This window comes from Triturus cristatus, chromosome 1_1 (genome assembly GCF_964204655.1).
Source record: "Triturus cristatus chromosome 1_1, aTriCri1.1, whole genome shotgun sequence".
Lineage (NCBI taxonomy): Eukaryota > Metazoa > Chordata > Amphibia > Caudata > Salamandridae > Triturus > Triturus cristatus.
In genome coordinates this window covers 744,452,821-744,469,081 of record NC_140579.1, presented here as the reverse complement: position 1 = coordinate 744,469,081, position 16,261 = coordinate 744,452,821, and positions in this window count along the sequence as shown.

Below are 16,261 nucleotides of genomic sequence, written 5' to 3'. Positions count from 1 at the left end.
AATGATGGATTTAGGCCCAGATCTCTGTACAGGGGTGTATATATGACATTGTTCTTCATTCTGTCCATCAACTGTTGGTTTTGCATTTGTCACCCCGAGTGGGACGGGTATGCCTAGACATGGGTGCCGTGCTCTCCATGCCACTGGAATCAAGCTATCCTGGCTGAAGAGGGGTGAAACCCCCAAACCGGTCCTAGGATGCTTGTTTACAGTCTAGTGAGGACCTGGCTTGGTAGTTTGGGCTGGACTGTTCCCATGAGGCACAGAGTCAAGACTGATCTGCATATGGCTGTGCTCAAACTGGAATGGCATGGTGAGCAAATAAACAATGGATTTAGGCCCAGATCTCTGTACTGGAGTGAATGTATGACATTGTTCTGAAATCTGTAAATCAACTGTTGGTTTTGCATTTGTCACCCCGAGTGGGACGGGAATGCCCAGACGTGGGTCCCGTGCTCTCCATGCCACTGGAATCAAGCTATCCTGGCTGAAGAGGGGTGAAACCCTGAAACCGGTCCTAGGATGCTTGTTTCCAGGAAAGGGAGGACCTGGCTTGCCAGTTCGGGCTGGACTGTTCCCATGAGGCACAGGTTCAAGACTGATTAGCATAATGCTGGGTTCAAACTGGATTGTCATTGTGAGCAAAAAAACGACGGATTTAGGCCCAGATCTCTGTAGTGGGGTGAATGTATGACATTGTTCTGCATTCTGACAATCAACTGTTGGTTTTGCATTTGTCACCCCGAGTGAGACGGGTATGCCCAGACGTCGGTCCCGTGCTCTCCATGCCACTAGAATCAAGCTATCCAGACTGAAGAGGGGTGAAACCCCGAAACCGGTCCTAGTATGCTTGTTTCCAGTCCAGGGAGGACCTGGCTTGGCAGTTCGGGCTGAACTGTTCCCATGAGGCACAGGGTCAAGACCGATTTGCATATGGCTGGGTTCAAACTGGAAAGGCATGGTGAGCAAAAGAAACGATGGATTTAGGCCCAGATCCCTGTACTGGGGTGAATGTATGACATTGTTCTGCATTCTGTCCATCAACTGTTGGTTTTGCATTTGTCACCCCGAGTGGGATGGGTATGCCCAGAAGTAGGTCCTGTGCTCTCCATGCCACTGGAATCAAGTTATCCTGGCTGAAGAGGGGTGAAACCCCGAAAGAGGTCCTAGGATGCTTGTTTCCAGTCAAGGGAGGACCTGGCTTTGCAGTTCGGTCTGGATTGTTCCCATGAGGCAAAGGGTCAAGACTGATTTGCATATGACTGGGTTCAAACTGGAATGGCATGATGAGGAAAAAAACAATTGATTTAGGCCCATATCTCTGTACTGGGGTGAATGTATGACATTGTTCTGCATTCTGTCCATCAACTGTTGGTTTTGCATTTGTCACCCAGAGTGGGACAGGTATGCCCAGACGTGGGTCCCGTGCTCTCCATGCCACTGGAATCAATCTATCCTGGGTGAAGAGGGGTGAAACCCCGAAACCGGTCCTAGGATGCTTGTTTCCAGTCTAGTGAGGACCTGGCTTGGCAATTTGGGCTGGACTGTTCCCATGAGGCACAGGGTCAAGACTGATTTGCATATAGCTGTGTTCAAACTGGAATGGCATGGTGAGCAAATAAAAGAAGGATTTAGGCCCAGATCTCTGTTCTGGAGTGAATGTATGACATTGTTCTGAAATCTGTAAAGAAACTGTTGGTTTTGCATTTGTCACCCCGAGTTGGACGGGTATGCCCAGACGTGGGTCCTGTCCTCTCCATGCCACTGGAAACAGGCTATCCTGGCTGAAAAGGGGTGAACCCCGAAACCAGTCCTAGGATGCTTTTTTCCAGTCCAGGGAGGACCTGGCTTGGGAGTTCGGGCTGGACCGTTCCCATGAGGCACAGGGTCAAGACTGATTTGCATATGGCTGGGTTCAAACTGGAATGGCATGGTCAGCAAAAAAACGATGGATTTAGGCATAGATCTCTGTACTGGCGTGAATGTATGACATTGTTCTGCATTCTGTCCATCAACTGCTGGTTTTGCATTTGTCACCCCGAGTGGGACAGGTATGCCCAGATGTGGGTCCCGTGCTCTCCATGCCACTGGAATCAAGCTATCCTGGCTGAAGAGGGGTAAAACCCCGAATCCGGTCCTAGGATGCTTGGTTCCAGTCCAGCGAGATCCTGGCTTGGCAGTTTGGGCTGGACTGTTCCCATGAGGCACAGGGTCAAGACTGATTTGCATATGGCTGAGTTCAAACTGGAATGGCATGGTGAGCAAAAAAACGATGGATTTAGGCCCAGATCTCTGTACTGGGGTGAATGTATGACATTGTTCTGCATTCTGTCCATCAACTGTTGGTTTTGCATTTGTCACCCCGAGTGAGACAGGTATGCCCAGACATGGGTCCAGTGCTCTCCATGCCACTGGAATCAAGTTATCCTGGCTGAAGAGGGGTGAAACCCCGAAACCAGTCATAGGATGCTTGTTTCCAGTTCAGGGAGCACCTGGCTTTGTAGTTCGGTCTGGATTGTTCCCATGAGGCACAGGGTCAAGACTGATTTGCATATGGCTGGGTTCAAACTGGAATGGCATGATGAGCAAAAAAACGATGGATTTAGGCCTAGATCTCTGTACTGTGGTGAATGTATGACATTGTTCTGAAATCTGTAAATCAACTGTTGGTTTTGCATTTGTCACCCCGAGTGGGACGGGAATGCCCAGACGTGGGTCCCGTGCTCTCCATGCCACTGGAATCAAGCTATCCTGGCTGAAGAGGGGTGAAACCCCGAAACCGGTCCTAGGATGCTTGTTTCCAGTCCAGGGAGGACCTGGCTTGGCAGTTCAGGCTGGACTGTTCCCATGAGGCACAGGGTCAAGAGTGGTTTGCATATGGCTGGGTTCAAACTGGAATGGCATGGTGAGCAAAAAAACGATGGATTTAGGCCCAGATCTCTGTACTGGGGTGAATATATGACATTGCTCTGCATTCTGTCCATCAACTGTTGGTTTTGCATTTGTCACACCGAGTGGGACGGGTATGCCCAGACATGGGTCCCGTGCTCTCCATGCCACTGGAATCAAGCTATCCTGGCTGAAGAGGGGTGAAACCCTGAAACCGGTCCTAGGATGCTTGTTTCCAGGCCAGGGAGGACCTGGCTTGCCAGTTCGGGCTGGACTGTTCCCATGAGGCACAGGTTAAAGACTGATTAGCATATGGCTGGGTTCAAACTGGATTGTCATTGTGAGCAAAAAAACGACGGATTTAGGCCCAGATCTCTGTAGTGGGGTAAATGTATGACATTGTTCTGCATTCTGTCCATCAACTGTTGGTTTTGCATTTGTCACCCCGAGTGAGACGGGTATGCCCAGACGTCGGTCCCGTGCTCTCCATGCCACTAGAATCAAGCTATCCAGACTGAAGAGGGGTGAAACCCCGAAACCGGTCCTAGTATGCTTGTTTCCAGTCCAGGGAGGACCTGGCTTGGCAGTTTGGGCTGAACTGTTCCCATGAGGCACAGGGTCAAGACCGATTTGCATATGGCTGGGTTCAAACTGGAAAGGCATGGTGAGCAAAAGAAACAATGGATTTAGACCCAGATCTCTGTACTGGGGTGAATGTATGACATTGTTCTGCATTCTGCCCATCAACTGTTGGTTTTGCATTTGTCAACCCGAGTGGGACGGGTATGCCCAGAAGTAGGTCCTGTGCTCTCCATGCCACTGGAATCAAGTTATCCTGGCTGAAGAGGGGTGAAACCCCGAAACAGGTCCTAGGATGCTTGTTTCCAGTCCAGGGAGGACCTGGCTTGGCAGTTTGGGCTGGACTGTTCCCATGAGGCACAGGGTCAAGACTGATTTGCATATGGCTGGGTTCAAACTGGAATGGCACGGTGCGCAAAAAAACAATGGATTTAGGCCCAGATCCCTGTACTGGGGTGAATGTATGACATTGTTCTGCATTCTGTCCATCAACTGTTGGTTTTGCATTTGTCACCCCGAGTGAAACAGGTATGCCCAGACATGGGTCCCGTGCTGTCCATGCCACTGGAATCAAGCTATCCTGACAGAAGAGGGGTGAAACCTCAAAACCGGTCCTAGTATGCTTGTTTCCAGTCCAGGGAGGACCTGGCTTGGCAGTTCGGGCTGGACTGTTCCCATGAGGCACAGGGTCAAGACTGATTTGCATATGGCTGGGTTCAAACTGGAATGGTATGGTGAGCAAAAAAACCGATGGATTTAGGCCCAGATCTCTGTATTGGGGTGAATGTATGACATTGTTCTGCATTCTGTCCATCAACTGTTGGTTTTACATTTGTCACCCCGAGTGAGACAGGTATGCCCAGACATGGGTCCAGTGCTCTCCATGCCACTGGAATCAAGTTATCCTGGCTGAAGAGGGGTGAAACCCCGAAACCAGTCATAGGATGCTTGTTTTCAGTCCAGGGAGCACCTGGCTTTGTAGTTCGGTCTGGATTGTTCCCATGAGGCACAGGGTCAAGACTGATTTGCATATGGCTGGGTTCAAACTGGAATGGCATGATGAGCAAAAAAACGATGGATTTAGGCCCAGATCTCTGTACTGTGGTGAATGTATGACATTGTTCTGAAATCTGTAAATCAACTGTCGGTTTTGCATTTGTCACCCCGAGTGGGACGGGAATGCCCAGACGTGGGTCCCGTGCTCTCCATGCCACTGGAATCAAGCTATCCTGGCTGAAGAGGGGTGAAACCCCGAAACCGGTCATAGGATGCTTGTTTCCAGTCCAGGGAGGACCTGGCTTGGCAGTTCAGGCTGGACTGTTCCCATGAGGCACAGGGTCAAGAGTGGTTTGCATATGGCTGGGTTCAAACTGGAATGGCATGGTGAGCAAAAAAACGATGGATTTAGGCCCAGATCTCTGTACTGGGGTGAATATATGACATTGCTCTGCATTCTGTCCATCAACTGTTGGTTTTGCATTTGTCACACCGAGTGGGACGGGTATGCCCAGACATGGGTCCCGTGCTCTCCATGCCACTGGAATCAAGCTATCCTGGCTGAAGAGGGGTGAAACCCTGAAACCGGTCCTAGGATGCTTGTTTCCAGGCCAGGGAGGACCTGGCTTGCCAGTTCGGGCTGGACTGTTCCCATGAGGCACAGGTTCAAGACTGATTAGCATATGGCTGGGTTCAAACTGGATTGTCATTGTGAGCAAAAAAACGACGGATTTAGGCCCAGATCTCTGTAGTGGGGTGAATGTATGACATTGTTCTGCATTCTGTCCATCAACTGTTGGTTTTGCATTTGTCACCCCGAGTGAGACGGGTATGCCCAGACGTCGGTCCCGTGCTCTCCATGCCACTAGAATCAAGCTATCCAGACTGAAGAGGGGTGAAACCCCGAAACCGGTCCTAGTATGCTTGTTTCCAGTCCAGGGAGGACCTGGCTTGGCAGTTTGGGCTGGACTGTTCCCATGAGGCACAGGGTCAAGACTGATTTGCATATGGCTGGGTTCAAACTGGAATGGCACGGTGCGCAAAAAAACAATGGATTTAGGCCCAGATCCCTGTACTGGGGTGAATGTATGACATTGTTCTGCATTCTGTCCATCAACTGTTGGTTTTGCATTTGTCACCCCGAGTGAGACGGGTATGCCCAAACATGGGTCCCGTGCTGTCCATGCCACTGGAATCAAGCTATCCTGACAGAAGAGGGGTGAAACCTCAAAACCGGTCCTAGTATGCTTGTTTCCAGTCCAGGGAGGACCTGGCTTGGCAGTTCGGGCTGGACTGTTCCCATGAGGCACAGGGTCAAGACTGATTTGCATATGGCTGGGTTCAAACTGGAATGGTATGGTGAGCAAAAAAAACGATGGATTTAGGCCCAGATCTCTGTATTGGGGTGAATGTATGACATTGTTCTGCATTCTGTCCATCAACTGTTGGTTTTACATTTGTCACCCCGAGTGGGACGAGTATGCCCAGAAGTAGGTCCTGTGCTCTCCATGCCACTTGATTCAAGCTATCCAGGCTGAAGAGGGGTGAAACCCCGAAACCGGTCCTAGGATGCTTGTTTCACGTCTAGTGAGGACCTGGCTTGACAGTTTGGGCTGGACTGTTCCCATGAGTCACAGGGTCAAGACTGATTTTCATATGGCTCTGCTCAAACTGGAATGGCATGGTGAGCAAAAAAACGATGGGTTTAGGCCCAGATCTCTGTAATGGGGTGAATGTATGACATTGTCCTGCATTCTGTCCATCAACTGTTGGTTTTGCATTTGTCACCCCGAGTGGGACAGGTATGCCCAGACGTGGGTCTCGTGCTCTCCATGCCACTGGAATCAAGCTATCCTGGCTCAAGAGGGGTGAAACCCCGGAACCTGTCCTAGGATGCTTGCTTGTTTCCAGGCCAGGGAGGACCTGTCTTTGCAGTTCGGGCTGGACTGTTCCCATGAGGCACAGGGTCAAGACTGATTTGCATATGGATGGGTTCAAACTGGAATGGCATGGTGAGCAAATAAACAATGGATTTGGGCACAGATCTTTGAACTGGGTTGAATGTATGTCATTGTTCTGCATTCTGACCAACAACTGTTGGTTTTCCATTTCTCACCCCGAGTGGGACGGGTATGCCCAGACGTGGGTCCCGTGCTCTCCATGCCACAGGAATCAAGCTATCCTGGCTGAAGAGGGGTGAAACCCCGAAACCGGTCCTAGGATGCTTGTTTCCAGTCCAGGGAGGACCTGGCTTGGCAGTTCAGGCTGGACTGTTCCCATGAGGCACATGGTCAAGACTGATTTCCATATGGCTGGGTTCAAACTGGAATGGCATGGTGAGCAAAAAAACGATAGATTTAGGCCCAGATCTCTGTACTGGGGTGAATGTATGACATTGTTCTGCATTCTGTCTATCAATTGCTGGTTTTGCATTTGTCACCCCGAGTGAGACGGGTATGCCCAGACGTGGGTCCCGTGCTCTCCATGCCACTGGAATCAAGCTATCCTGGCTGACGAGGGGTGAAACCCTGAAACCGGTCCTAGAATGCTTGTTTCCAGTCCAGGGAGGACCTGGCTTGGTAGTTTGGGCTGGACTGTTCCCATGAGGCACAGGGTCAAGACTGATTTGCATATGGCTGGGTTCAAACTGGAATGGCATGGTGAGCAAAAAAACGATGGATTTAGGCCCAGATCCCTGTACTGGGGTGAATGTATGACATTGTTCTGCATTCTGTCCATCAACTGTTGGTTTTGCATTTGTCACCCCGAGTGAGACGGGTATGCCCAGACATGGGTCCCGTGCTCTCCATGCCACTGGAATCAAGCTATCCTGACTGAAGAGGGGTGAAACCCCAAAACCGGTCCTAGTATGCTTGTTTTCAGTCCAGGGAAGACCTGGCTTGGAAGTTCGGGCTGGACTGTTCCCATGAGGCACAGGGTCAAGACTGATTTTCATATGGCTGGGTTCAAACTGGAATGGCATGGTGAGCAAAAAAATCGATGGATTTAGGCCCAGATCTCTGTACTGGGGTGAATGTATGACATTGTTCTGCATTCTGTTCATCAACTGTTGGTTTTATATTTGTCACCCTGAGTGGGACGGGTATGCCCAGAAGTAGGTCCCGTGCTCTCCATGCCACTGGAATAAAACTATCCTGGCTGAAGAGGGGTGAAACCCCAAAACTGGTCCTAGGATGCTTGTTTCCAGTCCAGGGAGGACCTGGCTTGGCTGTTCGGGCTGGACTGTTCCCATGAGGCACAGGGTCAAGACTGATTTGGATATGGCTGGGTTCAAACTGGAATGGCATGGTGAGCAAAAAAACAATGAATTTAGGCCCAGATCTCTGTACTGGGGTGAATGTATGACATTGTTCTGCATTCTGTCCATCAACTGTTGGTTTTGCATTTGTCACCCCGAGAGAGACGGGTATGCCCAGACGTGGGTCCTGTGCTCTCCATGCCACTAGAATCAAGCTATCCTGACTGAAGAGGGGTGAAACCCAGAAACCGGTCCTAGTATGCTTTTGTCCAGTCCAGGGAGGACCTGGCTTGGCAGTTCGGGCTGAAATGTTCCCATGAGGCACAGGGTCAAGACTGATTTGCGTATGGCTGGGTTCAAACTGGAATGGCATGGTGAGCAAAAGAAACAATGGATTTAGGCCCAGATCTCTGTACTGGGGTGAATGTATGACATTGTTCTGCATTCTGTCCATCAACTGTTGGGTTTGCATTTGTCACCCCGAGTGGGACAGGTATGCCCAGAAGTAGGTCCTGTGCTCTCCATGCCACTGGAATCAAGTTATCCTGGCTGAAGAGGGGTGAAACCCCGAAACCGGTCCCAGGATGCTTGTTTCCAGTCCAGGGAGGACCTGGCTTTGCAGTTCGGTCTGGATTGTTCCCATGAGGCACATGGTCATGACTGATTAGCATATATCTGGGTTCAAACTGGAATGGCATGATGAGCAAAACAACAATGGGTTTAGGCCCATACCTCTGTACTGGGGTGAATGTATGACATTGTTCTGCATTCTGTCCATCAACTGTTGGTTTTGCATTTGTCACCCCGAGTGGGACAGGTATGCCCAGACGTGGGTCCCGTGCTCTACATGCCACTGGAATCAAGCTATCCTGTCTGAAGAGGGGTGAAACCCCGAAACCGGTCCTAGGATGCTTGTTTCCAGTCTAGTGAGGACCTGGCTTGGCAGTTGGGGCTGGACTGTTCCCATGAGGCACAGAGTCAAGACTGATCTGCATATGGCTGTGTTCAAACTGGAATGGCATGGTGAACAAAAAAAACATTGGATCTAGGCCCAGATCTCTGTATTGGGGTGAATGTATGACATTGTTCAATATTCTGTCCATCAACTGTTGGTTTTGCATTTGTCACCCCGAGTGGGACGGGTATGCCCAGACATGGGTCCCGTGGTCTCCATGCCACTCGAATCAAGCTATCCTGGCTGAAGAGGGGTGAAACCCTGAAACCGGTCCTATGGATGCTTGTTTCCAGTCCAGGGAGGACCTGGCTTGGCAGTTCGGGCTGGTCTGTTCCCATGAGGCACAGGGTCAAGACTGATTTCCATATGGCAGGGTTCAAACTGGAATGGCATGGTGAGCAAACAACGATGGATTTAGGCCCAGACCTCTGTATTGTGGTGAATGAATGACATTGTTCTGCATTCTGTCCATCAACTGTTGGTTTTGCATTTGTCACCCCGAGTGGGACAGGTATGCCCAGACGTGGGTCCCGTGCTCTCCATGCCACTGGAATCAAGCTATCCTGGCTGAAGAGGGGTGAAACCCCGAAACCGGACCTAGGATGCTTGTTTCCAGTCCAGGAAGGACATGGCTTGGCAGTTCGGGCTGGACTGTTCCCATTAGGCACAGGGTCAAGACAGATTTGCATATGGCTGCGTTCAAACTGGAATGGCATGGTGAGCAAAAAAACGATGGATTTAGGCCCAGATCTCTGTGCTGGGATGAATGTATGACATTGTTCTGAAATCTGTAAATCAGCTGTTGGTTTTGCATTTGTCAGCCCGAGTGGGACGGGTATGCCCAGACATGCGTCCCGTTTTTTTCCATGCCACTGGAATCAAGCTATCCTGGCTGAAGAGGGGTGAAACCCTGAAACGATCCTAGGATGCTTGTTTCCAGTCCAGGGAGGACCTGGCTTGGCTGTTCGGGCTGGACTGTTCCCATGAGGCACAGGGTCAAGACTGATTTGCATATGGCTGGGTTCAAACTGGAATGGCATGGTGAGCAAAAATATGATTGATTTAGGCCCAGATCTCTGTACTGGGGTAAATGTATGACATTGTTCTGCATTCTGTCCATCAACTGGTGGTTTTGAATTTGTCACCCCGAGAGAGACGGGTATGCCCAGACGTGGGTCCCGTGCTCTCCATGCCACTAGAATCAAGCTATCTTGACTGAAGAGGGGTGAAACCCCAAAACCTGTCCTAGTATGCTTGTTTCCAGTCACGGGACGACCTGGCTTGGCAGTTCGGGCTGAACTATTCCCATGAGGCACAGGGTCAAGACTAATTTGCGTATGGCTGGGTTCAAACTGGAATGGCATGGTGAGCAAAAAAAATGATGGATTTAGGCCCAGATCTCTGTACTGTGGTGAATGTATGACATTGTTCTGCATTCTGTCCATCAACTGTTGGTTTTACATTTGTCACCCCGAGTGGGACGGGTATGCCCAGAAGTAGGTCCTGTGCTCCCCATGCCACTGGAATCAAGTTATCCTGGCTGAAGAGGGGTGAAACCCCGAAACTGGTCCTAGGATGCTTGTTTCCAGTCCAGGGAGGACCTGGCTTTGCAGTTCGGTCTGGATTGTTCCCATGAGGCACAGGGTCAAGACTGATTTGCATATGGCTGGGTTCAAACTGGAATGGCATGGTGAGCAAAAAAACGATGGATTTAGGCCCAGATCTCTGTATTGGGGTGAATATATGACATTGTTCTGCATTCTGTCCATCAACTGTTGGTTTTGCTTTTCTCACCCTGAGTGGGACGGGTATGCCCAGACGTGGGTCCCGTGCTCTCCATGCCAGTACAATCAATTTATCCTGGCTGAAGAGGGGTGAAACCCCAAAACCGGTCCTCGGATGCTTGTTTTCAGTCCAGGGAGGACCTGGCTTGGCAGTTTGGGCTGGACTGTTCCCATGAGGCACAGGGTCAAGACTGATTTGCATATGGCTGTGTTCAAACTGGAATGGCATTGTGAGCAAAACAATTATGGATTTGGGCCCAGATCTCTGTACTGGGGTGAATGTATGACTTTGTTCTGCATTCTGTCCATCAACTGTTGGTTTTGCATTTGTCAGCCCGAGTGGGACGGGTATGCCCAGACATGCGTCCCGTGCTCTCCATGCCATTGGAATCAAGCTATCCTGGCTGAAGAGGGGTGAAACCTTGAGACGGATCCTAGGATGCTTGTTTCCAGTCCAGGGAGGTCCTGGCTTGCCTGTTCGGGCTGGACTGTTCCCATGAGGCACAGGGTCAAGACTGATTTGCATACCTGTACTGGAATGAATGTATGACATTGTTCTGCATTCTGTCCATCAACTGTTGGTTTTGCATTTGTCACCCCGAGTGGGACGGCTATGCCCAGACATGGGTCCCGTGCTCTCCATGCCACTGGAATCAAGCTATCCTGGCTGAAGAGGGGTGAAACCCTGAAACCGGTCCTATGGATGCTTGTTTGCAGTCCAGGGAGGACCTGGCTTGGTAGTTTCGGCTGGACTGTTCCCATAAGGCACAGGGTCAAGACTGATTTGCATATGGCTGGGTTCAAACTTGAATGGCATGGTGAGCAAAAAAAACGATGGATTTAGGCCCATATCTCTGTACTGGGGTGAATGTATGACATTGTTCTGAAATCTGTAAATCAACTGTTGGTTTTAAATTTGTCACCCCGAGTGGGACGGGTATGCCCAGACGTGGGTCCCGTGCTCTCCATGCCACTGGAATCAAGCTATCCTGGCTGAAGAGGAGTGAAACCTAGAAACCGGTGCTAGGATGCTTGTTTCCAGCCCAAGGAGAACCTGGCTTGGCAGTTTGGGCTGGACTGTTCCCATGAGGCACAGGGTCAAGACTGATTTGCATATGGCTGGGTTCAAACTGGAATGGCATGGTGAGCAAAAAAACGATGGATTTAGGCCCAGATCTCTGTATTGGGGTGAATATATGACATTGTTCTGCATTCTGTCCATCAACTGTTGGTTTTGCATTTGTCACCCCGAGTGGGACGGCTATGCCCAGACATGGGTCCCGTGCTCTCCATGCCACTGGAATCAAGCTATCCTGGCTGAAGAGGGGTGAAACCCCGAAACCGGTCCTAGGATGCTTGTTTCGAGTCCAGGGATGACCTGGCTTGGCAGTTCGGGCTGGACTGTTCCCATGAGGCACAGGGTCAAGACTGATTTGCATATGGCTGGGTTCAAACTGGAATGGCATGGTGAGCATAAAAAACGATGGATTTAGGCCCAGATCTCTGTACTGGGGTGAATGTATGCCATTGTTCTGCATTATGTCCATCAACTGTTGGTTTTGCATATGTCACCCCGAGGGGGACGGGTATGCACAGACGTGGGTCCCGTGCTCTCCATGCCGATGGAATCAAGCTATCCTGGCTGAAGAGGGGTGAAACCCTGAAACCGGTCCTAGGATGCTTGCTTGTTTCCAGTCCAGGGAGGACCTGGCTTTGCAGTTCGGGCTGGACTGTTCCCATGAGGCACAGGGTCAAGACTGATTTGCATATAGCTGAGTTCAAACTGGAATGGCATGATGAGCAAAACAACGATGGATTTAGGCCCATATCTCTGTACTGGGGTGAATGTATGACATTGTTCGGCATTCTGTCCATCAACTGCTGGTTTTGCATTTGTCACCCCGAGTGGGACAGGTATGCCCAGACGTGTGTCCCGTGCTCTCCATGCCACTGGAATCAAGCTATCCTGGCTGAAGAGGGGTGAAACCCCAAAACCGGTCCTGGGATGCTTGTTTCCAGTCTAGTGAGGACCTGGCTTGGCAGTTTGGGCTGGACTGTTCCCATGAGGCACAGGGTCAAGACTGATTTGCATATGGCTTTGTTCAAACTGGAATGGCATGGTGAGCAAAAAAACGATGGATTTAGGCCCAGATCTCTGTTCTGGGGTGAATGTATGACATTGTTCTGAAATCTGTAAATCAACTGTTGGTTTTGCATTTGTCACCCCGAGTGGGACGGGTATGCCCAGACGTGGGTCCTGTGCTCTCCATGCCACTGGAAAAAAGCTATCCTGGCTGAAGAGGGGTGAAACCCAGAAACCGGTCCTAGGATGCTTGTTTCCAGTCCAGGGAGAACCTGGCTTGGCAGTTCGGGCTGGACTGTTCCCATGAGGCACAGGGTCAAGACTGATTTGCATATGGCTGGGTTCAAACTGGAATGGCATGGTGAGCAAAAAAACGATGGATTTAGGCCCAGATCCCTGTACTGGGGTGAATGTATGACATTGTTCTGCATTCTGTCCATCAACTGTTGGTTTTGCATTTGTCACCCCGAGTGAGACGGGTATGCCCAGACATGGGTCCCGTGCTCTCCATGCCACTGGAATCAAGCTATCCTGACTGAAGAGGGGTGAAACCCCAAAACCGGTCCTAGTATGCTTGTTTTCAGTCCAGGGAAGACCTGGCTTGGAAGTTCGGGCTGGACTGTTCCCATGAGGCACAGGGTCAAGACTGATTTTCATATGGCTGGGTTCAAACTGGAATGGCATGGTGAGCAAAAAAATCGATGGATTTAGGCCCAGATCTCTGTACTGGGGTGAATGTATGACATTGTTCTGCATTCTGTTCATCAACTGTTGGTTTTACATTTGTCACCCTGAGTGGGACGGGTATGCCCAGAAGTAGGTCCCGTGCTCTCCATGCCACTGGAATAAAACTATCCTGGCTGAAGAGGGGTGAAACCCCAAAACTGGTCCTAGGATGCTTGTTTCCAGTCCAGGGAGGACCTGGCTTGGCTGTTCGGGCTGGACTGTTCCCATGAGGCACAGGGTCAAGACTGATTTGGATATGGCTGGGTTCAAACTGGAATGGCATGGTGAGCAAAAAAACAATGAATTTAGGCCCAGATCTCTGTACTGGGGTGAATGTATGACATTGTTCTGCATTCTGTCCATCAACTGTTGGTTTTGCATTTGTCACCCCGAGAGAGACGGGTATGCCCAGACGTGGGTCCTGTGCTCTCCATGCCACTAGAATCAAGCTATCCTGACTGAAGAGGGGTGAAACCCAGAAACCGGTCCTAGTATGCTTTTGTCCAGTCCAGGGAGGACCTGGCTTGGCAGTTCGGGCTGAAATGTTCCCATGAGGCACAGGGTCAAGACTGATTTGCGTATGGCTGGGTTCAAACTGGAATGGCATGGTGAGCAAAAGAAACAATGGATTTAGGCCCAGATCTCTGTACTGGGGTGAATGTATGACATTGTTCTGCATTCTGTCCATCAACTGTTGGGTTTGCATTTGTCACCCCGAGTGGGACAGGTATGCCCAGAAGTAGGTCCTGTGCTCTCCATGCCACTGGAATCAAGTTATCCTGGCTGAAGAGGGGTGAAACCCCGAAACCGGTCCCAGGATGCTTGTTTCCAGTCCAGGGAGGACCTGGCTTTGCAGTTCGGTCTGGATTGTTCCCATGAGGCACATGGTCATGACTGATTAGCATATATCTGGGTTCAAACTGGAATGGCATGATGAGCAAAACAACAATGGGTTTAGGCCCATACCTCTGTACTGGGGTGAATGTATGACATTGTTCTGCATTCTGTCCATCAACTGTTGGTTTTGCATTTGTCACCCCGAGTGGGACAGGTATGCCCAGACGTGGGTCCCGTGCTCTACATGCCACTGGAATCAAGCTATCCTGTCTGAAGAGGGGTGAAACCCCGAAACCGGTCCTAGGATGCTTGTTTCCAGTCTAGTGAGGACCTGGCTTGGCAGTTGGGGCTGGACTGTTCCCATGAGGCACAGAGTCAAGACTGATCTGCATATGGCTGTGTTCAAACTGGAATGGCATGGTGAACAAAAAAAACATTGGATCTAGGCCCAGATCTCTGTATTGGGGTGAATGTATGACATTGTTCAATATTCTGTCCATCAACTGTTGGTTTTGCATTTGTCACCCCGAGTGGGACGGGTATGCCCAGACATGGGTCCCGTGGTCTCCATGCCACTCGAATCAAGCTATCCTGGCTGAAGAGGGGTGAAACCCTGAAACCGGTCCTATGGATGCTTGTTTCCAGTCCAGGGAGGACCTGGCTTGGCAGTTCGGGCTGGTCTGTTCCCATGAGGCACAGGGTCAAGACTGATTTCCATATGGCGGGGTTCAAACTGGAATGGCATGGTGAGCAAACAACGATGGATTTAGGCCCAGACCTCTGTATTGTGGTGAATGAATGACATTGTTCTGCATTCTGTCCATCAACTGTTGGTTTTGCATTTGTCACCCCGAGTGGGACAGGTATGCCCAGACGTGGGTCCCGTGCTCTCCATGCCACTGGAATCAAGCTATCCTGGCTGAAGAGGGGGGAAACCCCGAAACCGGACCTAGGATGCTTGTTTCCAGTCCAGGAAGGACATGGCTTGGCAGTTCGGGCTGGACTGTTCCCATTAGGCACAGGGTCAAGACAAATTTGCATATGGCTGCGTTCAAACTGGAATGGCATGGTGAGCAAAAAAACGATGGATTTAGGCCCAGATCTCTGTGCTGGGATGAATGTATGACATTGTTCTGAAATCTGTAAATCAGCTGTTGGTTTTGCATTTGTCAGCCCGAGTGGGACGGGTATGCCCAGACATGCGTCCCGTTTTTTTCCATGCCACTGGAATCAAGCTATCCTGGCTGAAGAGGGGTGAAACCCTGAAACGATCCTAGGATGCTTGTTTCCAGTCCAGGGAGGACCTGGCTTGGCTGTTCGGGCTGGACTGTTCCCATGAGGCACAGGGTCAAGACTGATTTGCATATGGCTGGGTTCAAACTGGAATGGCATGGTGAGCAAAAATATGATTGATTTAGGCCCAGATCTCTGTACTGGGGTAAATGTATGACATTGTTCTGCATTCTGTCCATCAACTGTTGGTTTTGAATTTGTCACCCCGAGAGAGACGGGTATGCCCAGACGTGGGTCCTGTGCTCTCCATGCCACTAGAATCAAGCTATCTTGACTGAAGAGGGGTGAAACCCCAAAACCTGTCCTAGTATGCTTGTTTCCAGTCACGGGACGACCTGGCTTGGCAGTTCGGGCTGAACTATTCCCATGAGGCACAGGGTCAAGACTAATTTGCGTATGGCTGGGTTCAAACTGGAATGGCATGGTGAGCAAAAAAAATGATGGATTTAGGCCCAGATCTCTGTACTGTGGTGAATGTATGACATTGTTCTGCATTCTGTCCATCAACTGTTGGTTTTACATTTGTCACCCCGAGTGGGACGGGTATGCCCAGAAGTAGGTCCTGTGCTCCCCATGCCACTGGAATCAAGTTATCCTGGCTGAAGAGGGGTGAAACCCCGAAACTGGTCCTAGGATGCTTGTTTCCAGTCCAGGGAGGACCTGGCTTTGCAGTTCGGTCTGGATTGTTCCCATGAGGCACAGGGTCAAGACTGATTTGCATATGGCTGGGTTCAAAATGGAATGGCATGGTGAGCAAAAAAACGATGGATTTAGGCCCAGATCTCTGTATTGGGGTGAATATATGACATTGTTCTGCATTCTGTCCATCAACTGTTGGTTTTGCTTTTCTCACCCTGAGT